The sequence below is a fragment of the Hemitrygon akajei genome, chromosome 12 (genome assembly GCF_048418815.1).
Source record: "Hemitrygon akajei chromosome 12, sHemAka1.3, whole genome shotgun sequence".
NCBI classification, from domain to species: Eukaryota; Metazoa; Chordata; class Chondrichthyes; order Myliobatiformes; family Dasyatidae; genus Hemitrygon; species Hemitrygon akajei.
Window position 1 is genome coordinate 108,548,875 of NC_133135.1, and position 23,845 is coordinate 108,572,719.

General features: G+C 43.4%; 1 protein-coding gene across 1 annotated transcript in view; it reads right to left on the reverse strand.

Annotated features, from left to right (window-relative positions):
* Positions 1–23,622, reverse strand: part of LOC140737366 (cytochrome P450 2C38-like) — a 163,390-nt gene extending 139,768 nt beyond the window's left edge. The window contains exon 1 of the mRNA XM_073063827.1: positions 23,467–23,622. The gene's annotated coding sequence lies outside the window, so the exon portion shown is untranslated. The remainder of the gene's footprint in view (positions 1–23,466) is intronic.
* Positions 23,623–23,845: the final 223 nt, after the last annotated feature.

Consider the following 23,845-nt stretch of genomic DNA (forward strand, 5'->3'; position numbering starts at 1 on the left):
CAAAGACGGGCGAGGTCGCTGTATCCTTTCTAGGGGATAGGGCCGACTGCAGACAGGTGGCGTGGCAAAACGGGCTTCAGCTGGCTATCCTCCCAGTAGACCAATCAATGCAAGGATTATGGCGGCGTAACCAGGGGTATCCAAGTACTATCGGGGCTTGAGGAGAGGAGATTAGGTTAAATTGTATCTGCTCCCGATGATTCCCAGAGAGGATCAAAGACAGTGGTGGAGTATGACAACTCTGTTTTTATTACACCTTTCCAGGTTCTATTTCCCTATCTGCTACTTGATATCCCTGTTACTATTGGGCAGCCTATAAGAAACATCCAGTAAAGTTATTGACTCCTTCCTGTTCCTAACCTCCACCCACAGAGACTCTGTAGACAATCTCTCCATTATGTCCACCTTTTCTGCAGCTGTGACACTGTCTCTGATCAACAGTGCCACGCCCCCACCTCTTTTGCCTCCTCCCTGTCCTTTCTGAAACATCTAAAACCCCGCAATTGAAGTAACCATTCCTGTCCCTGAGCCATCCAAGTCTCTGTAATGGTCACCACATCATTGCTGCAAGTACTAATCAACGCTCTTAGCTCATCCGATTTGTTCACAGTACTCTTTGCGTCAAGCCTTTGGTCTGAGTGTGTCCCTTCTCTGTCACCTGCCTATCCTCCTTCTCGCACTGTCTAGAAGCTTTCACTATTTGTGAGCCAACCGCCTCTTCTCCAGTCTCTTCAGTTCGGTTCCCACCCCCCAACAATTCTAGTTTAAACTCTCCCCAGTAGCCTTAGCAAACCTCCCTGCCAGGATATTGGTCCTCCTGGGATTCAAGTGCAACCCGCCCTTTTTGTACAGGTTACACCTGCCCCAAAAGAGGTCCCAATGATCCAGAAATCTGAAACCCTGCCCCTTGCTCCAATCCCTGATCCACGCATTTATCCACCACCTCATTCAATTCGTATTCTCACTGTCACGTGGCACAGGCCCGAGATTACTTCTAAACTTCCTTCCTAACTCCCTGTCGTCTGTTTTCAGGACCTCTTCCCTTTTCCTACCTATGTCATTGGTACCAATATGTACCACGACCTCTGGCTGTTCTCCTTTCCACGTCAGGATATTGTGAACGCAATCTGAAACATCCTGGACCCTGGCACCTGGGAGGCAAACTACCATCTGAGTTTCTTTCCTGCATCCACAGAATTGCCTTTCTGACCCCCTAACTATGGAGTCCCCTATTACTACTGCCTTCCTCTTCCTTTCCCTACCCATCTGAGCCACAGGGCCAGACTCCGTACCAGAAGCACGGCCACTGTTGCTTCTCCCAGGTAGGCTGTCCCCCTCAACAGTACTCAAACAGGCATACATATTGTCAAAGGGTACAGCCACTGGGGTACTCTCTAGTACCTGACTCTTCCCCTTCCCCCTCCTGACTGTTATCCACTTGGCTGTCTCCCGCGGCCCCGGTGTGACCACCTGCCTATAACTCCTTTCTATCACCTCCTCATTTTCCCTGACCAAGCAAAGGTCATCAAGGTGCATCACCAATTCCCTAACGCAGTTTCTTAGGAGCTGCAGCTCGACACACCGGGTGCAGATATGACTGTCCAGGAAGCTGGGAGACTCTAGGACCTCACACATCTGACACCGAGCACAGAAAACCGGCCTTACACACATACTTCCTTTCTGCAATTAACACAGACTCGCCTCGTTACCGCCGAATCCCATTGAGCCAAAGCCCTATCACTCTGCTACCCTCGCACTCTGCAGCCCACTGGATATGGCAGTCTTTTTAAACTTTTCCCACTCCACTGGCTGACGTCACCCGCCTGCGCAGTCTTGCCTCTCTTTTACCCCGAGTAGTAAAATGCCTTCGCTCTGGAAATCCTTAGCCGTTCCACTCGCAGCCTTCTTGCTCCGAATCTTGTCTTTATGCATCAGAGTCTCCTGCCTGATGGTAGAGAATCAAGGACGATACTGGATGGATGGGCGAGATCCTTAATAATACTAAGGGTCCTGTTTCCGGTCTAACGCTCTGCTGCTCCCATACCAGATGGAGATGCAACTTGTCAGGATGCTCTCAATGGTGCTCCTGTAACATTCAGTTGGAGATAGTGGGGGAGCCTCAGTCTCCTCAGGAAGTGGAGGTGCTGCTGATTAATTCATCAAATGTACTTCAAAACAAACACTAAAATGTGCCGTTTGCAAAACAACCAACACGCCCAAGGATGTGCTGGGGGCAGCCCGCATGTGTTGTCACACATTCCAGTGCCAACATAGCAAATCCAGAATGCTGGGCAGAACAACACAGAACACAACAAAGATTCAAAGTACATTTCTTATCAAAGTATGTATGTAGTATACAACCCTGAGATTCATCTTCTCACAGCAGCCACGAAACAAAGAAAGAAAAACCATGGAGCCCATTCAAAGGAAACATGAAACATCCAAAGCACAAAATAACAAATTGCGCAAATGGCAAAAAGAAAAACAAATGAAGAGCACAGAATGTAAATCACCAAAGCATAAATCATCCATCTAGTCCAGACGTACTTGGTTCAGCTCAGTCTAGTTCCATCTAGCACTGTGTTGTTCATTAGCTGAGTCTGCTTCCATCAAAATCACACAAAATAGTTACAAAAAAAAGTAGCAACCAAAATCAGAAACACATCATACAGAGTCCAATCCACAAACCTCAGCAGTTAAACCTTGCCCAAGCCCCCGAAACTCTGACACATTGAGCAAGAGCGAGAGAGAGAGATCGTTGGAATGCAGGCACTTTCCGCCAGGATCAGTGAGCAAGAGGGAGAGAGAGAGACTGTTCGAATGCAGGCACTTCCCACCAGGATCAGAGAGCAAGAGGGAGAGAGAGACTATCACACGCAGACCTTCCATTGGTAGTAGACAATGCTGAACAATGCCTGCCACTCTCATCTCAGATCACAACCAGCAACAAAGCAAGCCCTGGCCCTCCCTCACACTCAGACACACGCACAGTCCTGTAAGTCCCATTACAGGCTGTCAGCCTCCATCCTTAATATGATTGCATTTGCTTGTTTGTTTATTTATTGAGACACAGCACAGTATCGGCATTTCTGGCCTTCGAGCTGCACCACCTGGCAATCCCCAATTTAACCATTACTTCATCATGGGCCAGTGTACAACGACCAATCAACCTACTGACCAGTAGGTCTTTGGACTATTGTAAAACACCGGAGCACCTGGAGGAGACCCAAGCAGTCACAGGGAGAACACACAATCTGACAGGCAGTTGAACCCAGGTCACCAGTACTGTAAAGTGTTGTGCTAACCACTATGCTACTGTGCTGTTGTTACGACAGGTTTTGATGTGGTAGTTTTAAATCTTGATTTCCTCTTGTAAGGCTATGAATTTAAGTCACTTGGAACAAGTGGAGGAACTTTTTACCCAGCATCTGGTGAGAATTTGGATGTTGCTACCACCCAGTCATGGATGCATTTGCCAAGAAGCTAAATGAAGACATGAAGGAGGAAAAAAAAGTAGACATGTAACAGGGAAGGTGGAGCAGTAATCTACTTAGAAATATTTAACTGTCGGGAAGTTTGTGGGAATAGAAAGAATCCCATTGTTGCTGTCTATTGATTACAGCTCAGCATTTAACACAATCATTCCTACAGTTCTGATCCCCAAAAAGCTCCAAAACCTGGGCCTCTGTATCTCCTTCTACAAATGGATCCTCATCTTCCTAACCGGTAGACCACAATCTGTTTGGGTCGGAAACAACATCTCCATTTCAATGACAATGAATACTGGCACGCCACAGGGATGTGTGCTTAGCCCACTGCTCTACTCTCTCTACACCCGTGGCTGTGTGGCTAGGTACAGCTCAAATGCTGTCTATAAATTGCGGATGATATAACCATTGTTGCCAGATGCTGACGAGAGGGCGTACAGGAACGAGCTAAACCAGCTAGTTGAATGGTATGGTAGCAGCAACCTTGCACCTTATTAGCATCAGTCAGGACAAAGAAGTGTTTGTGGACTTCAGAAAGGGTAAGATGAGGGAACACACACCAGTCCTCATAGAGGGTTCATAAGTGGAGAGAATGAGCAATTTCAAATTCCTAGGTGTCAGTATCTGAGGATTTAACCAGGACCCAACATGTCAATGCAGCTACAAAGAAGGCACAACAGTGTATTTGATTAGGAGTGTGAGGAAATTTGGTATGTCTCCAAAAACACTTGCAAATTTCTACAGCTGTGCCATGGACAGCATTCTAGCTGGCTGCAACACAGTCTCGTTTTTGGGGGGCAGGTTATTGCACAGGATTGGAGTAAGCTGCAGAGAGTTGTAAACACAATCAAATCTATCTTGGACACTGCCCTCGATGGTATCCAGGACATCTTCAGGGAGTGATGTCTCAAAAGACGATGTCCATTATTAAGGACACCCATCACCCAGGACATGAGCTTTTCTCATTGCTACCGTCCAAATGGAAGTACAGAAGCTGAAGGTGCACACTCAACGATTCAGTAACAGCCTCTTCCCCTCTGCTGTCGGATTTCTGAATGGACATTGAGAATACTACCTCACTACTTATTTAATTTTTGTTTTTGCTGTACATTTAACTATTTATTTATTATATATAGAGATATATACACATACAAACACTCACAGTAATTCAGTTTTTTCTGTATTTTGTATTGCATTGTACTGCTGCAGCAAAAATCATCACATTTCATGGCATATACTGGTGATATTAAACCTGATTCTGAATCAGAAACCTTAAATGTCACAACCACGGATTTGGCAGCACAGCAGATTCAGCAACTGCGCTCGTGAATATGCACGTGTCAGCTAATTATTATTTCATTGTGATAGTATTTAATTCCATTCATGCTGTCGTAGTATTTGCCGAGACTTGGACACAGCAATGCTTTGCTGCCTGTTTGCATTCCGCCCTGCCTGAGAAATTGGACTGTCGAGTCAACTGACTCTGAAGACTAGCGGTATTCGTTTTATTCTTAGTTGTTCTTTTCAGCCGCACTGTAGGCTTCATTTTCCATTTGAGGGTTTTAGTCAAGGGCCCTGTTTGGCCTAGCGTTTATTGTTTTCTTTTCCTTTTAACACTGTTCGCATTAAAGTCTATGAACTATCGACCTACTTCAGTGACTCTCACTCTGCACTTGGGTCACGTCTATACCGGGTGACAATAAGAAGACAATTGGAAAAGGAACAAAAAGTGAACAAGCAATAGTTCTTTTCATGTAGTAGATGATTAGAATGTGTGGTACGCACATTGACAGGGTGTGTTAGGGGCAAATGCAACTGGATTACCTACTTGAAAGGAGAACAGAAATGTAGGGCTATGGTAAACCATGCTGGAGGGGTCCAGTTGTGTTGCTCTTGTATAGAGCTGGGCAAGATGCTGCTGGTGAAACATGGCAATGTTTTGCAGGCAGCTTGCAAAACTTCTAAATATACTTCTGAACTACTTTCAATGCAGACTGTATTTTCCCCTTAACCATCTTAATGAACCAGTGATTTCTCGATCTTCTGAAGGACTCATTGGGTTTAGCTCTCAGGGATGCAGGTACAGCACCTTTAAGCAGACGAACGTATGTTGCCATGCCTGGTAGAAAGGGAGGAAGGGAGCACTATTGTTGTTCATCTTCTCTCAGTTCAGTTTGAGTTTTTTTCAACCTCTTTGCATCCATTTAATTATCCAGTCACTTTTCCCGGCATGGTATTTACTTTTCTTTCCGTAATGTATCTGGGTTGGTTAGTGTATTACACGTGTGTTTTTGGTGTGAGAAGCTTTCTGAATGCAGAGTAATACACACAACATTCTGGAGGAACACAGCAGATTAGGCAGCAACTATGGAAAGGAAGCAACAGTTGACGTTTTGTGCTGCAACTCTTCATCAAGACACAATGGGTTTGAACACAGGAACCTTTTGAATTATCCAGACAGCAGAGGGCACTAAGCTCCTTGATTACAAACTAAATCTCCGCCTACAGAAATGAGAAAATCTGCAGATGCTGGAAATCCAAGCAACACTGTTGCCTGAACAGAATAATACATTTCTTAAAGAGAATTTACAACTACAGGGCATTATCAGTCATGCAAGGCTTCTATTCCTGAGAACTGTCCATAAACCAATTTTTCTGTAAGTCAGAAATGTCTGCTTTCTCTAGCTACCAATATCCTATTGCTCTGGATACACTTCCTATAATTCTTTTGTTTGACTGAACATCTTGTATGTTCATACTGACTTAAGCCCATCTCCCTTACTGGGGCGTAGGTCGCTGACAGCAGCACGAGTCCTCTGTCCAGGGACGGGCTTTCAAGTTGTCTCCAGGTATAGCCCATTTAGGTGAAGATGCTTCCTCTCGCAAGGATGACGTCTTTGAAGCTTCTATTTCCTTTTCTGTAGCTCTGCGTTTTTTCGGGATGGGGTTGCTAGCCCCATGCAGAGGGGCTTGGGACTGTACGTGGCTGAGTTAACTGTTCAACTTAACACTATCCATTATGATACACAGTAGCCTCTTTATTAGGCATCTCCTGTACCTAATAAAGTGACCATTAAGTGTATGTCAAAGTCAGAATTCAAATCGGGTTTAATATCACCAGCAAATGTCGTGAATGTTAACTTTGATGCAGCAGTACAATGCAATATATATTAACAGAAAAAAAAGAATCACAGTAAACATATGTATATTATATATGTAATAGACACACATACATATACATACATGTATGTAATTTATGTAAATGTATGTGCATAATACTTAAATAAGTGGTGCAAAATAAAAGTAAAAAGTAGTGAAGTAATGTTCATGGGTCCAATGTACAATCGGAAATTGGATGGTAGAAGGAAGGAGCTGTTCCTGAATCATTGAGTATATATCTTCAGGCTCCTGTACCTCCTCCCTGATGGTAGCAATGAGAAGAGGGGGCAAAAGTTTAGGAGTACCACGAGGGGGAATTTCTTTACTCAGAGAGTGGTAGCTGTGTGGAACGAGCTTCCAGTAGAAGTGGTAGGGGCAAGTTCAATATTGTTATTTAAAGTAAAATTGGATAGGTATATGGACAGGAAAGGAATGGAGGTTATGGGCTAAGTGCAGGTCGGTGGGACTAGGTGAGAGTAAGCGTTTGGCACGGACTAGAAGGGCTGAGATGGCCTGTTTCCATGCTGTAATTGTTATATGGTTAAGAGGGCAGGTTCTAGGTGGTGGGTGTCCTTAATAATGGATGCTGCCTTTTTGAGGCATTGCTCCTTGAAGGTGTCCTGGGTATTCTGGAGGCTGGTGCACACAGTGGCGCTGACTGGGTTCACAACTTTCTGCAGCTTATTTTGATCCTGTGCAGTAGCACCCCTCCCCTCCCCTCCCCAACAGAAGATGGTGATTCAGCCAGTTAGAATGTTCTCCACAGTTCATCTGTAGAAATTTACACGTGTCTTTGGTGACATATCAAATCTCTTCAAGTTCCTAATGAAATATAGCTGCTGTAGTGCCTTCTTTGTGACTGTACTGATATGTTGGGCCGAGGACAGATCCTCACAGACTTTGACACCCAGGAACTTGAAATTCTTCACTCTTTCCACTTCTGATCCTTTTATGAGCATTGGCATGTGTTCCCTTGTCTTACCCTTTCCACAATCAAGTCCACAATCAATTTTGTCTTACTCATGTTCAGTTATTTATTGCTATTTGTTTATATTTTCATTTACACACTTTGTTGTCTTCTGCACTCTGGTTAATTTTATATCAGTCTTCTAATAGATACCATTCTATAGATTTGCTGAGTATGCCGGCAGGAAATTGAAGCTTAGCGTTGTATATGGTGACATATATGTACATTGATAATAAATATTACCTTGAACCTTGAAGTTTAATGCATCCTAAACACCAAGTTGTAGTCTGATATCATTGACATTAAAATCATCAAGGCATGAGCGGAAGGCAAATTGGTGTTCAGTGCTGTCTACCAGCTTCTCACTCACTGCTGCCGAACAAAGCTGTCTGCATGTGACACTCTCTCACTGCTCCCGAAGGAAAGCCCTGTATTTAAATGATATTTGAAGGAAGGTCCTGTATTTGAATAATAAATAAATAAGCAATAAATATCAAGAACATGAGATGAAGAGTCCTTGAAAGTGAGTCCATTGGTTGTGGCAATGTTTCAATGGGAGGCCTGAGGCTCCTGCATGGCAGCAGTCAGAAGAGAGCATGGCATAGATGGTGGGGATCTCTGATGATGGATGCTGTTTTTCTCTGACAACATTTCATGTAGATGTGTTCTATGAAAGGCTTTACCTGTGATGGACTGGATACGTCCAGTATTTTCTGTTCAAGGGCATTGGTGTTTCCACACCCAGGCTATGATGCAGACAGTCGGTACACTCCCCACTACAAGTCAATACAAACTCCACTGAAGTTTGTCAAAGTTTTAGATGTCATGCCGAATCTCCACAGTCTCAAAAGGAAGTAGAGGCATTGTTGTGCTTTCTTTGCAATTGCGCCTGCAAGCCGGGCCAATGAAATGTCCTCTGAAATAAAAACACCCAGGAATTTAAAGTTCTTCTCCACCTTATCCACCTCTGATCCTCCGATGAGGGCTGGCTTGTGAAACAGAGCTCTAAGATATAGTATTCATTGTATATTATTTATATACCTTAATTATTATTATTATTATTATTATTATTATTATTATACCTTCATTGTTTGAAGGTGAATGCAAGTTTAACGTCTAATCCGCTGGAAAGTTGTGGAGGTGTTACTGATGGGAGTTAGATGTCAGTAAAGCGTGTCAAGAATGTATGGATGGAGCTTTCTTCTTCAACATCGTCTCTGATCTGTACTGTGTAATTGCAGATAAAGTATTAAATTACACATTGATATCAACTGTAAGAGACAAGAAGTAAAATTAATACAAGTCTATGTGGCTTGTTCAGAAATTTCTAAACTTTTATACCAGACATAAGATATTTCAGGTTTCATTTTGGCCTTTTTCACTATTTCAATCTCTGTTTCTTGAACTGGAGACTTTCTTGAACTGGAAACGTAGTTTTCTATCATTTTTTAAAGCAGCAAAAAAATGTCAGAACTCCAGAAATCTTTCACCCTTTTAACCCTTCTAATTCTAGACTCACCCAACCTCAGTGGGAAAGCCTCATAATTTTTGTAAACCTCTATCAAATCTCCCCTATGCTCCGGGGAATAAAGTTGTAACCCATTCAACCTTTCCCTATGTTTGGGGCAGCATGGTAGCATCGTGGATAGCATAAAGCTTTGCAGTACTGGCATGGTATAATAGTGGATAGCATAACACTTTGTGTACCTGCGACCCGGGTTCAATTTCATAAGACCATAAGATATAGGAGCAGAATTAGGGCATCTGGCCCATCGAGTCTGCTCTGTCAATCAGTCATTGCTGATCCTTTTTTTCTTCTCCTCCTCAACCCCAGATCCTGGTCTTCTCCCCGTAACCGTTGATGCCATGTCCAATCAAGAACCTATCAATCTCTGCCTTAAATACACCCAACAACCTGGTCTCCACAGCTGCATGTGGCAACAAATTCCACAAATTCACCACCCTTTGGCTAAAGAAATTTCCCTGCATCTCTGTTTTGAAAGGGCACCCCTCTAACCTGAGGCTGTGCCCTCTTGTCCTAGACTCTCCCACAATGGGAAACATCTACTCTGTCTAGGCCTTTCGACATTCAAAAGGTTTCAATGAGATCCCCACTCATCCTTCTGAATTCTAGCAAGTACAGACCCAGAGCCATCAAACGTTCCTTGTATGACAACCCTTTCATTCCTGGAATCATCCCTGTGAACCTGTCCTGGACCCTCTTCAATTCGAGCACATCTTTTTCGAAGGTGAGGGACTCAAAACTGTTCACAATACTCAAGGGGAGGCTTCACCAGTGCCTTATAAAGCCTCAGCATCACATCCTTGCTCTTGTATTCTAGACAATTCCCACTGTTACCTGTGAACTGTAAGGAGATTGTGCATTTGCATTGTAACTGGATGGGTTTCCTCTGGGTGCTCCAGTTTGTAGGGTATGATGTACTGGCTGGTAGGGTAATTGGTCATTGTAAATTGTCCTATGATTAGGTTAGAATTAAGTCAGGGCTCAAAGGACCTATTCAGCATTGTATCTCAATAAATAAATCATGAAAAATTCGCAATCATAAAAAAGAGATGGGATTTATTCAAGGGTTAACTTTATTTGCCATATAGGGTTACATGTATTAGGAATTTGGTGGGGAGTGTTGGTCAGGGAGCAGCACGCAACCGAAAACAACAACATTTAATAATTATAAAGAACTGTCATTCAATCTTACACATGTATACAGCTAAATGAAATGAAGTGCAAAACACAGAACCTATAGTTATGACATAGAGAGTTACAATACAATACATACACAATTATTCTGCAAAAGTCTGAGGCACATAGATATAACCAGGGCGCCTAAGACTTTTGCAGGGTACTGTGGTAATTTCACATATCGCACTGTACTACTGCCACAAAAAAACAAATTTCATGACATATGTGAGTGATGATAAACCTGATTCTGATACGAGTGTCTATTGTGGACTGAGAGTGGGAAAGGGGGCAGGGAGAGGAGAATCATGGCTGGGAAAAGGGGAAGGGAAAGGCAAGGGAGTGGGAAGCACCAGAGAGACATTCTGTAATGACCAATCATACAATTGTTTGGAAACAAATGACCTTGCCTGGTGTCTCAGAGTTAGGTGTGTCTGTGCCCTCGCCTCCCCCGCCTTCTCTGCCAGCTGTCCCACACCCCTCCAATGGCACTCCACCCTCGCCATTCCCAACATCCTTTGTTCCCACCAGATTTACAAACTCACTCTCCGCTCTACTTTGACAAGTACAATACCGTACTGTGCAAAAGTCTTAAACATCCTAATGAAATAAATGTGTCTTAAGACTTTTGCACAGTGAGGTCTATCATGGAATTTTTTTTTTTTTGTGGCAGCGGTATAGTGCAATGCATAAAATTATAACAGAATTGTTCAAAAGCCTTGGGCATCCTAGCTATACATATGTGCCTAGGACTTTTGCATTGTTCTGTATAAGCGGCTGCGCAGGTTAAGAAGGCATACGGTGCATTGGCCTTCATCAACCATGGGGTTGAGTTTAGGAACCAGGAGGTAATGTTGCAGCTATATAGGACCCTGGTCAGACCGCACTTGGAGTACTGTGCTCATTTCTGGTCGCCTCACTACAGAAAGGATGTGAAACCATAGAACAAGTGCAGAGGAGATTTACAAGGATATTGCCTGGAGTGGGGAGCATGTCTTATGAGAACAGGTTGAGTGAACTCGGCCTTTATGCCTTGGAGCGACAGAGAATGAGAGATGACCTGATAGAGGTGTATAAGATGATGAGAGGTATTGATCGTGCAGATAATCAGAGGCTTCTTTCCCAGGGCTGCAATGGCTAGCATGAGAGGGCACAGTTTTAAGGTGCTTGGGAGTAGGTACAGAGGAGATGTCAGGGGTAAGTTTTTTACGCAGAGAGTGGTGAGTACGTGGAATGGGCTGCCGGTGACACTGGTGGAGGCGGATGCAATAAGTTATTTTAAGAGACTCCTGGACAGGTATATGGAGCTCAGAAAAATAGAGGGCTATGGGTAACCCTAGGTAATTTCTAAGGTTCAGCACAGCTTTGTGGGACGAAGGGCCTGTATAGTGCTGTAGGTTTTCTATGTGTCTATGTTTCTATGTTCCACCACCTCTTCTGACAGGACACTCCACACTCCAAACATCCTCTATATCTTCCTCAGCTTCCCTCTAAACTTCTTACCCCTTATCTTAGACCTAAGCCTTAGGTTTAAACCTAAGGTCTTAGTCTACCTTGGGAAAGTGATTTTACTTTAAACTCTATCGCCCTGATAATGCTGTATATCTGATCACCATTAGGTTTGTGGGAAAGCAGATAAGATGTATAGAGTAAGTTTCAGATTTAGATTTATTTATCACACGTGCATGAAACTTATCATGTAACAACTAACACAACCCAAGGATGCCATGCCCTGGGGACAGCCCGCAAGTATCACCACACATCCCGGCTCTAGCATAACATGCCCACAATGCTTGCCGAACAACACGGAACACAAGAAAACAGAACAGCAAAGTAAAATTATTATCAAAGTCCATATATGTCACCAGTTACAACCGAGATTCAATTTCTTGCAGGCATACTCACTCATAATAGAACTTGGGTGTTCAACCAGAGTGCAGAAGACAATCTGCGCAAATTGCAAAAAGAAAGAGATAATAATGATACATAAGCAAAAATTATCGAGAACAAGAGATTAAGAGTGCTTGAAACTGAATCCATTGGTTGTGGGAACATTTCAGTGATAGGGTAAGTGAAGTTGAGTGAAGTTATCCCCTTTGGTTCAAGAGCCTGATGCTTGAGGGGTAATAACTGTTCCTGAAACTAGTGGTGTGGGTCCTGAGGCTCCTGTACCTCCTTCTCGATGACAGAAGCAAGAAGAGTAGGACCCAGGTGGTGGGGGTCTCTGATGATGGATGCTGCTTTCCTGGTCCAACGTTCCCTGTAGATGTGCTCAGTGGTGGAGAGATCTTTACCCATGATGGACTGGGCAGTGCTCACAAGTTTTTTGGAGGATTTTCCATTCAAGAATATACCAAGGAACAAAGCGACAACAGTGAAACAACCCTGTTCCTCCCTCCCTCCTCCACTCACCAAATAAACTTAACCACCACACACATACATGGTCCTCTACCCCAGAGTAAGTAGCAGGGATCTTAGGAGAATTGATGTACAGAGTAACCTTGGGATGTAGGGGCATAGTTTGTGAACGCACGGTGGTGAGAGAGACAATTGGTATGGTTGTCGACATCAGCTAAGGCACGGAGTCACAAGTTGTGGAGCAGTTCCACAAAACATTGGTTAGACTGCACTTATAATGTACCGTACTGGTTATCACTATAACAGGTAGGATGGGTGATGATAGAGAGAGTGCAGCACAAGAGGTTCAAAGTATATTTATTATTAAAGTATGCGTAAATTATAAACCCTGAGATTCATCTTCCTCAGACAGTCAAAAAACAAGGAAAACTCATTAGTTAATAACTCACTGGGGTGACTGATAAGTTTGTGGCCTAAGGTAGAAGGAGCTGAGTTATTAACTTCAAACTTTCTGCATAATCACTCAGAGTTGACCTGCATGTGCTTGTAATGAGAGCTGTATAACTCATCTCCTTCTACCTTAGGCCACGAACTTATCAATCACCCCATGCTGTGGACACTTTCTGGAGATCCAAGATCTGTATGCTCCACGACCGCTGGACTAAGTGCGTAAATGTAGGAGGGGACTATGTTGAAAAATAAATGTGTTTGGTTTTCTAAAATTGACTCCTTCTACCTTAGGCCACGGACATCAATCACCCCTGTAAAACACAAAATCAAAAGGCATATTTCAGTTCAGCTGAATGTTCATAATCTGCGGGCTGCCCCAAGACAAAATCACCCAAAAATATCAACAAAGTAAAAGTGACCAGGAAAGTTAGAAACACATCATAACATGAATTACAGTCCAATCCACAAACTCTGTCAATTAAACCTTGTTCTGGCACCATCATCCAACAGCTTCAAGGAAGAGAGAGAGCATTCAAATGCAGGGATCTTCCCTTGGGAGCTGCAAGTTAAGGGTAAGAGAGTAAGACCATCACATGCAGATACCTTTCTCTGGCAGCATCGACTGAGAGGCTGGTAGACAGCGCTGAACACTTGTTTGCCTTCCATACCCACCTCCATGATCTCAATCTTCCTTGGCGCTCAGTTGGTGAGATTGGAGAGAAATGGAATCAATCGTTAGCCCGCGTCCTGTCTCCGCTTTCTGGCCTCCATGTCGTCCACTTTGCTTGCAACCTCGTGGAATCTCTCAGAGACAGCAAAGCACCAGATTGTTTGATCGGCCTGAAAACACACCATCAGTTTGTAGATCACAGGCTCCAACAGCAGCAGGACTACATTTGAAATAAATGGAAGATGTAGAAGTGAAAGGTGTTGATTTGTAAACTGTCTGGAGGATGTTGTCTTTGGTAGCATTGTTGACTGCTGCCACCCTCACACATGTTGCATGGAATGGAGAACTTCATAACTGAGGTGAGTCTTGGGCACATATATAGAGCTAGGGTGCCTAATACCTTTGCACAGTGTTGTAGGAGCAGAATAGGGCCATTCAGCCCATCAAGTCTGCTCCATCATTCCATTATGGCTGATTTATTATGCCTCTCAACCCCATTCTCCAACCTTTTCTCCGTAACCTTTGATGAACTTACTAATCAAGAACCCAACAGCCCCCAATTTAAATATACCCAATAACAGACTCCACAGTCGTCTGTGGCAATGAATTCTGCAGATTCACCATCCTCTGATTTAAGAAGTTCCTTCTCACCTCTGTTCTAAATGGATGTTGCTCTATTCTGAGGCTGTGCCCTCTGGTCCTGGCCAACCTCATGACAGGAAACATCCTCTCCACATCCAAAGTTCAAAGTTGAAAGTACATTTTATTATCAAAGTAGGTATACATTAAACAACCTTGAGATTCGTCTCCTAACAGGCAGCCACAAAACCAAGAAACTCCAAAACAAACCCCATATATGTGAGAAAGTTGTCTAACACCCAATTTGCAGAGAATAAAAAAAAACACATCTTGTCCAAAAGAAGATAAAAGAGTAAAATAATCCACGAAAAGGATCGTCGAACACCCAATGTGCATTGTATAAAAAGCAGGTAAACCGAAACCGCGAACAAATAGCGTTTCTGAACTGATGTCCGCAAGAGAGTCCCACAGTTCAGCACAGAGCCGAGTAAACGTTGTGGAGCAGCAATCTTAATCTGCATCCACCTCATCTCGGGTCCCTTCATCCTGACCTTTTCAATCTGGTCTGGCACTTAATTCTCCATCCAAACAACAGGTTCTACCACCTGGATATGCCGGACTTCGCCACTTCAATTTGGCCTGTAAGTCTCTGTCCACACACTGTGCTCAGTTCTGTCTGGCGCCTGAACCCCGTGACTTTGATTCCATCTGTGCCCGAACTTTTATGCTCGGCTCACCGCCTCACCTTGCCTCGATTTTACCACATTGAATTGCCTCCAAGTCCAAAGGGAAGTTACAGACTATTGCTTGCATGATTGTTTGCCAGAAAATTTGTGATTAACAAAGCATTTTCCTTGTTTCGTTAGCTACAAGCCGTAAGTTGCTGAGGTTCACCAGCACTGTCTTAAACTGGAAGCTGTAGCTAGGCACAGGTTAAGAATAACTCAGCGGGTAAGCACATCCTTGATGGCCTTCTGTTGTCAATCACAGCCTCAGCCTGGATCACCAGCGGGCTTGCTCACCACGTTGTCTGACTGGGAACTAAAAACTGGAATTGGGAAGCAATTAAAGTTCCCTGTCTTCATCGCATTATAATCCCTGAGGCCCAACCTCAAAGCAGGTGGTCATGGTAGAACTGACAGTTCCTTGGGAAGACCGTATTGCAGAGACATTTGAGCACAAGAAAGCCAAATTCCAGGAGCTGGTAGAGCAGTGCCAAAGACAGGGGTGAAGGGCATGGTATGAGCCTATAGAAATGGGGTGTAGAGGTTTTTGCTGGCTGCTCATTGTTCAGAACCTACTCTCTCCTTGGCATTAATGGGACTCCAAAGAAAGTCCAAGGACCATCACAGAGGCTGTTGAACAAGCCTCTGGGTAGCGACAGATCAACAGGTTGGACCTGTGGACCATTGCTGCTGGGACATCAGCAAGGGCCTGATCAACCCTGGACAGGTTGCCTGGGCAAGAGTGTCTGATGTTGAAAGACCCGAAACACTTGATGATCCTGGGTTGCACCATGTGTCCCAGCGCATCCCAGGATGTACTGTATCTCAGCATCACAGGCTTTCCAAACACACTGCTACAAACCAGCCTTTGTTTTATTCTCATCTAAAGAGAACACTTCTCAGTTTTTATTCTTTTCTGATATTTGCAATATTCTGTAGAACCAACCAGGGTAGGTTTTACACAGTGAATGTTAAGCCACTGAGGAGTGTGGTAGATCAAAGTGATCAGGGAATACAGGTCCATAATTCATTGAAATGGCGGCACAGTTTGGTGGGGTTGTAAAGAAATCTTTTGCGCATTAGTCTTCAGAAATCAAAGTATTGAGTACAGGAGATGGGATGTTATGTTGAAGAAGTATAAGGCATTGGAGAGGCTTAATTTGGAGTATTGTGTCTAGTTTTGATCACCTTACCTACAGGAAAGAAGTAAATAATGTTGAAACAGTATACGGGCAGTCCCCGGGTTACAAACGAGTTCCATTCCTGAGTCCGTCTTTAAGTCGGATTTGTACATAAATTGGAACAAGTACATCCGGCATTATTTATGTGGATTTTCTAGTGTAGTCTGTTTTGTCATATGCTTTTGTGATATCATTCTGGAGGAACGTTGTCTCATTTTTTAACTGCATTGCATTTGTGGTTTTGTGGTGAACTACATATACCTGTCTGGACTGCTCCTGTGGCTCCTCCCACAGACCCCTGTATAAAGGCGACTGAGGCCTGTTGCCCAGCCTCATTCCCCAGGATGTAGTGTTGTTCATTCTTCCAGTCAATAAAAGCCGATACCTCGCTTCTTATGTCTCACAGTGAGTTATTGATGGTGCATCAGGTTTCTAAATGACAATAAACTGAATCTGAATCTGAATCTGATTTAGCGTCAGTTAGTCAAACGTTTGTCTTAGTATATAGTATACATTTTACCTTTCTATGCATATAAAACACTTAAGAAACTTATGTATTCCAATAATTAAACCACTGCGTTGCTTAGTAATAATTGTAGCTTTCATCGGGGCAGGGCCTTTCACATGCTCCATTATTCTCACTTTATTCTTTATCCTTCAAAATTGTTCTGATCGTTGACCGACTGTAGCCTAACACTTCTCCAATGACCGATGGCGTTTCACCTCTTTCCAAACGCTTTATTATTTCCACTTTATTTTCAATCCCAATCGCTTCCCATCAATGGAACAGAAACACCGCGGGCGGTGGGTCCCGACCTGTGCCGGCTGCCAAGGTCCACTGGGTCTTAAAGGTTAAATGGGACAAGTGGGGGCTGTGCTGGGTTTGGGTATTCGATCCTCCGCAATATTCCGCATGGGAATTTAAACTGGAGGTAGCAGTGGGTTTTTTTTACGAGGTCGAGTTGTGAGCTCGATGTCAACCCAGCACGGATGGTACAGGAGTCACCAGATCGACATCAACCCCGCACGGGAGTGATCTGTCACTGAATTGAACTTGGGAACCTCCGTTCTCCAGCCCGGCGCTGATCTCACTGCACCACCAGCCAACCGGAACGGGGTGGGGGGGGGGGCGCGGGTGGCGGGGTCAGGGTGAATCTTGCTAAGAAAAATTTAAGCCAAATACAAAGTTACTCATTCAACACAGTGTCAATGGCAACGACTTAAAATGGCGGACGGTGTTCTCCTTCCTTGGTTCATACAGTACAAGTTGTCCGTGAGTCGGTCGTTCGTAACTCGGGGACTACCTGTGGAGAAAATTGACAAGGATTGTGCCAGGATGCTGAGCAGAGAAAGGAATAAACGTTCACAGGAGTGCAAGCGAAATCAACCCGACCTTCAGGCTTCCAGTCTGGGCCAATGTTTAAATTGTTCAAGCACCAAGTAGTGCTCCCGAATCCCAGTGCCCCGATACACTTGGGCCACTCAGCCTGAAGACGTTCTCGATCTCAACAAATTGGCTTGGCACTTGGAGCGATCCATCCTTGCATCCAGGTTATACGGACAGGCTTTGAAGCTCTTCTGCACTGACTCCTCTCCAAATCACTCACTCCATCTCCAGCAGCAATACGAACTCCATCTCCATCTGTGGCTCAAACACATTGTGCCTCACAGTTCCCCAGCACGGCTCATCCCTTGAACCAGCCTCGCCTCTGCCTACCTCCTCACAGTCTGTGGTGATAGTTCATCACAATTTGCATCAGAAGAGATGTTTGAAGTAATGTTTTAGTCAAATCTCTTGCTTTATAATTTACCAGTAAGTTGGTACACATCTTTTTGCACAATTGTTAAAACTCTTATATGATTCTTATTGTAACTAAGCAATTTTTTTTGCATATTGCTCTATACTGCAGCCGCAAAACAACAATTTCATGACAAATGTCAGTGATAATAGACTGATTCGGATTATAGGTCCATGTTAACAGTGTTCTAATTGCATAAGAGCAGGACTCTGTCCAAGCCATCTTCTGGTGGCCTTGGACCACCAAGACAATACAAATACATGTTAGGCTGCTTAGTATATTGAGTACAGCCTAGCATCTAACACAATCATTCCTACAGTTCTGAGCAAAAAGATCCAAACACTGGGTCTCTGTAGCTCCCTCTGCAACTGGATCCTTAACTTGATCACCAGATTGGAAATGCCATCTCTGCCTCAATGACAATCAACACTGGCATACTTCAAGGATGTGTGATTGGCCGACTACTCCACTCTGTCCTGACCCATCTATAAATTTGCTGACAACGCAACAATTGTTAACAGAATTTACAGATGCGTACAGGGGTGAGATAATTCAGCTTATTGAGTGGTATTGTAGCAGCAACTTTGCCCTCAACATCAGTAGGAACAAAGAACTGATTTTGGATTTCAGAAAGGGTAAAACAAGGGAACACACACCAGTCCTCGTAGAAGGATCAGTGGAAATAGTGATCAATTTCCAGTTCCTGGGTGTTAATATCACTGAGCATCTATCCAGGGCCCAACATATCGATGGAGTTATACAGTAGGCACAACAGCCACTATATTCCATTAGGAGTTTGAGGAGATTTGCTATGTTACTAAAGACACTCACTAATTTCTACAAGTGTACCCTGGAGAACATTCTAATGGCTGCATCGCTGTTTGCTATGGTCGGGCACTGCACAGGATCGAGATAAGCTGCAGGGAGTTGTTAACTCAAAGAGCTTCATCATGGGCACTAGCCTCCATAGTATCCAGGACGCCTTCAAGCAGCGATGCCTCAAAAAGGCTGCATCCTTCACTAAGGAGCCCCATCACACAGGACATGCTCTATACTCATAGTTAGCATCAGGGAGTAAGTACAGGAGCCTGAAGGCACACACTCAATGATTCAGGAACAGCTTCTTCCCCTCTGCCATCAGATTTCTGAATGAACATTGAACTTGTGAACACTGAACTTGTGAACACCACCTCACTACTTTATATTTCTATTTTTGCACTAATTTAACTTTTTAAATATATATGCATATACTTCTTACAGTATTGTACAGTTTTTAATTATGTATTGCAATGTACTGCTGCCACATAACAACAAATTTCACAACATATGCCGGTGATGTTAAACCTGATTCTGATTATGTTTGCTTTATTGAATAGATGCCAGTTTGATAAGAATGTTTAATCTGTGTTCTGCGTAATAGGAGAAAATGCCAGGAGCGTATTCAAAGCCAGTTTAATAATTGTCCGCACTGTGAATCCTGCTCTGTACTGCTGCCACAAAACATCAAATTTCACAATGTACGTCTGTGACATTAAATCCGATTCTGATTCTGTTAGAATCATTAATGGGAATGGAGATTGTATCAAGGGTTTAGTGTGGTGACAGTTTTGTTTTGTAAAGTGATCCAACTCCACTGAATGAATTGAAGCTGATTTCCCTCATTCTACAGTCTGGGATTATTGGATTAGCCAATCTGGAATTATACAGATTGGAAACCCAAATGTTCGTCCTGACTCAGCAAGTTGCCTACCCAAGGAATTGGGAATGGAAGGGTTAACGCATGAGGGGTGTTTGATGGCTCTGGGCCAGTACTCACGAGAGTTTAGAAGAATGAGGGAGCATCTAATTGAGACCTATTGAATATCGAAAGGCCCAGATAGAGAGGACTTGAAGAGGATGTTACCTATGCCTCCCTTGGAAGTTTTCGTGGTTTACTGTTTTACAACATTGAATCATAGTGGACTTAATCTGGCCTTTTTTCACACTGATCAACAGAAAAAGCCTTCCGTGTCAAAGTGAAAACAAATCTCTACAAAGTGATCTAAATGAATTACAAATATAAAACACAAAATAATTGATTGCATAAGTATTCACCCCCTTTATTGTGACACACCAAATCATCACTGGTGCAGCCAACTGGTTTTAGAAATCGCATAATTGGTTAAATTAAGGTGCAGTCAAGATATTCCAATTGATTGCAGTAAAAATACACCTGTATCTATAAGGTTGAACTGGTGGTGAGTCCTGGCAAAAACTACATCATGAAGACAAAAGAACACTCCAAACAACTCTGTGAAAATGTTATTGAGGAGTACAAGTCAGGAGATTGTTACAAAAAAAATTTCCATCACTGATAAATCAATAATCAAGAAATTTGTGGTTGTACAGAAAAATCAATAATCAAGAAATGGAAAGTATATGGCACAGCTGTAAATCTGCCTAAAGCAGGCCTTCCTCAAAAACTGAGTGACTGTGCAAGAAGGGGACTAGTGAGGGTGGCCACCAAGAGATCTATGGCAATGCTGGAGGAGTTACAAGCTTCAGTGGCTGAGATGGGAGAGACTGCACACACAACTGTTGCCTGGGTGCTTCACCAGTTGTAGCTTTATGGAAGAGTGGCAAAGAGAAAAACACTGTTGAAAAAAAACTTACATGGAATCTCAGCTAGAGTTTGCCAGAGGCATGTGGGAGACTGAAGTCAGCTGGAAGAAGGGTCTATGGTCTGATGAAACCAAAATTGAGCTTTTTGGCCATCAGACTAAATGCTATGTTGTAAGCTAAGTGCCACACATCATCAAAAACACACCAGCCCTACCATGAAGCATGGCGGTGGTTGCATCTTGCTGTGGGGATGCTTCACTGCAGTGGGTCCTGGAAGGCTTGTGAAGGTAGGGAGTAAAATGAATGCAGCAAAATACAGGGAAAATTAGAAGAAAACCCAATGTAGTCTGCAAGAGAATTGCAACTTGGGAGAAGACTAGTTTTCCAGCAAGACAATGACCCCAAAGCCAAAGCTACACAGGAATAGCTTAAAAACACCAAAATTAATGTCCTGGAGGGGCCATGTCAGAGTCCAGACCTCAATCTAATTCAGAATTTGTGGTTGGACTTGAAAAGAGCTGTTCACTCACAAACCCCATGCAATCTGACAGAGCTTGAGCAATTTTCTAAAGAAAAATGGGGAAAAATTGTAGAGTCCAAATGTGCAAAGCTGTTAGAGACCTATCCACACAGGCTCAAGGCTGTAATTGCTGCCAAATATGCATCTACTAAACACTGATACTCACTGAGGGGTTGATACTTAAGCAACCAATTATTTAGTATTTTATATTTGTATTTAATTTAGATCTCTTTTTAAAGATATGTGTCCATTTTGACACGAAAGAGTCTTTTTCTGTTGATCAGGGTCAAAAAAGCCTCATTAAATCCGCTGTGATTCAATGTTGTAAACAAATAAAATGTGAAAACTTCCAAAGGATGGGGAAGAATACTTTTTATTCGAACTGTATAGTTTAGGACCAAAGAGCACAGAATACAAGTATCTCCCTCTAGAACAGAGATGAGGAGGAATTTGTTTAGCCTGAGGGTGGTGAATCTGTGGAATTTGCTGCCACAGTCAGCTGTGGACGCCAAGTCACTGGGTATATTTAATACAGAGGTTGATCGTTTCTTGATTAGTAAGGGTGTCAAAGGTTATGGCAAGAAGGCAAGAGAATGGAATTGAGAGAATTCTCAATTCCATGATGGAATGACAGAGCAGACTCGATGGCTGAACGACCTGATTCTGTTCCTATCTCTTATGATCTCATTGAAAGGCCTAGATAGAGTGGACATGGAGAAGATATTACCCATATCTTGGGAGAGTTTCTAATTTGATAATGTTGCCTTATCAAGGCAATTTGATAGAATGTTTAATCTGTCTTCTGGGTAATTGGAGGAAATATTATCAACATATTCAAGGTCAGTTTAATAATTGTCCACACTTTGACTCCTGCCCTGTACTGCTGTCATGAATCAACAAATTTCACAGTGTTTGTCAGTGACATTAAACCTGATTCTGATCCTGTTAGAATTGTTGATGGGAATGGAGATTGTATCAAGGGTTTAGTGCAGTGACAGTTTTGTTTGTAAGATGATCCAACTCCACTGATGAAATTGCAGCTGATTTCCTCATCCTAGATACTGGGACTATTGTATTATCCATAGCAGCCTAGAATTACACAGATTGGAAACTCAAGTTGTGCATTCTGACTCAGCAAGTTGCCTACCCAAGGAACTGGAAATGAAAGGGTTAATGTATGGGGAGTGTTTGATGGCTGTGGGTCTGAACTTACTGTAACCTAGAAGAACGGGGTAGGGGGGAATCTCATTGAAACCTCCCCAACATTGAAGACATCTTAAATAGGTGATGCCTCAAGAAGGTGGCATCATTCAATAAGTAATCTCACCATCCAAGATTTGCTTTCTTCTCATTACTACCATCAGGGAGGAAGTACAGGACCCTGAAGACACTCACTGACTGCTTTAGGAACAGTTTCTTCCCTCTGCCATCAGATCTCTGAACAGACAATGACCCCATAAACAATACTTTTTTTTTGCTTTCTTTTTGGACTACTGGTCTTGGATACCTCCTCCATAGGAAACATCTTCTCCACATCCACTCTGTTTGACTCCTTTTGACATTCTGTCAACCAGAGGTTGCAGCCTCAGAATCAAAGGACATCCATTTAGAACAGAGATGAGAAAGAATTTCTTTAGTCAGAGGGTGGTGAATCTGTGGCATTCATTGCCACAGATGGCTGTGGAGGCCAAATCATTGGGTATATTTATAGTGGCATCAAAGGTTACAGGGTGAAGGTAAGAGAATAGGGTTGCAAGGAGAAAATCAATCAGCTATGATGGAATGGCAGAGCAGATGGGCTGAATGGTCTAATTCTACAGTATGCTTTATGGTGTTACGGTCTAACTCTGGGTGTTTTCCCATACACCAGGATAGTAAGCAAGATGACAGTGGTCACCTCAGAGCTTAGCTGCACACATAAAATAGTGGAGGAACTCAGCAGGTCTGCCAGCATCTCTGGAAATGAGTAAAGAATCAATGTTTTCGGCCAAGGCCCTTCATCAGGATGGAGTGGAAGGGCAGAAGTCAGAAATAGAAGGTGGATGTCAGGGGAGGAAGAAGTACAAGGAGGCAGGTGATAGGTGAAACCGGGGGAGGAGGAATGGGTGAAGTAAAGAGAGGGGGAGTTGATGATGGTTGCTACTTTCCTACAACTGTGTTTCATGTAGATGTACTTAATAGTTGGGGGGGGGGGCTTTACCTGTGATGGACTGGGCCGAATCCACTACCTTTTGCATGACTTTTCCGTTCAAAGGGATTGGTGTCTCTTACCAGGATATGAGGCATGTTTTGCACGTTCACCAGCAGCAGCAGTGGAGAGGCAGGCTTCTCCTGGGTTCCTCCACCCTCTGATTGCTGTCAAGATTGTTTAATGTCATTTCCAGAACATGTGTAAAGGCAAACGAAATAATTGTTACTCCAGCTCTGATGCACTGCAACAAAAACCACAATAAGATAAAGAACACAGCCCGGTCCATCACAGGTAAAGCCCTCCCCACCATTGAACACATCTACATGAAACATTGCCGCAGGCAAGCAGCATCCATCATCAGGGACAACACCACCCTCCCCAGGACATGCTCTCTTCTCGCTGCTGCCATCAGGAAGAAGGTACTGGAGCCTCGGGACACACACCATCAGATTCAGGAAC